Source organism: Nannospalax galili, unplaced genomic scaffold (genome assembly GCF_000622305.1).
Source record: "Nannospalax galili isolate Female #2095 unplaced genomic scaffold, S.galili_v1.0 scaffold335, whole genome shotgun sequence".
Taxonomy (NCBI): domain Eukaryota; kingdom Metazoa; phylum Chordata; class Mammalia; order Rodentia; family Spalacidae; genus Nannospalax; species Nannospalax galili.
The window spans coordinates 4,090,590-4,091,691 of NW_008337842.1; positions in this window are offsets into that span (position 1 = coordinate 4,090,590).

Below are 1,102 nucleotides of genomic sequence, written 5' to 3' on the forward strand. Positions count from 1 at the left end.
AAGATTTTCTCCCATTCTTTTGGTTTTCTGTCTGCATCTCTGGTTGCCTCCTTTGTTGTATAGAAGCTTTTTAGTTTAATGAAGTCCCATTTCCCAATTCTTGCCCTTGTTTCCTGAGCAATTGATGTCCGGTTTAGAAAATCCTTTCCTATGCCTATATCTTGTAGGTGTTTCCCAATGTTTTTTCTAACAGTTTCAGAGTTTCAGGCTTTACATGGAGGTCTTTGATCCATTTGGAATTGACTTTTGCGTAGGGGGAAAGATAGGGGTTTAGTTTCATTCTTCTACAGGTGGAGATCCAGGTTTGCCAGCACCATTTTCTGAACATGCTGTCTTTCCTCCAGTGAATATTCTTGGCCCCTTTGTCAAATATCAGGTGGCTGAAACAGCATTTACTCATATTTGGTTCTTCAGTTCCATTGATCTATGGGTCTATTTTTGTGCAACTACCATCTTGTTTCTATGACTATCGCTCTGTAATACAACTTAAAATCTGGTATAGTAATCCCCCCCCCCTGCATTGCTATTAGTGCTCAGGGTTGTTTTGGTTATCTGAGGTCTTTTGTGCTTCCATAGGAATTTTAGGATGGTTTTTCCAATTCTGTGAAAAATGTCGTGGGGATTCTGATTGGGATTGCATTGAATCTATAAATGACTCTTGGTAGGATGGTCATTTTCACAATATTAATACTTCCAATCCATGAGCATGGGAGGTCCTTCCATCTTCTGATGTCTTCCTCAATCTCTTTCTTTAAAGATTTAAAATTTTCATTGTAGAGCTCTTTAATGTAGTTGGTCAGGTTTATTCTGATATATAATTGCAATTATTGTGGAGTGTTTCCATGTACTCTTTCTCTGATTGCTTGCTAATGGTATATAGAAAGGCTACACACTTTTCTTGGTTAATTTTGTAACCTACCACTTTACTGAAAGTGTTAATAATTTCTAGGAATTTTCTGGTGGAATTTTTGGTGTCTCTTAGATATAATATCATCTTCAAAAAGGGATAATTTCATCTCTTCTTTTCCAATTGTTACTTCTTTAATTTCCTTCTCATGTCTTACTGCTCTTGCAAGAGTTTCAAGCTCTATGTTAATGAGGA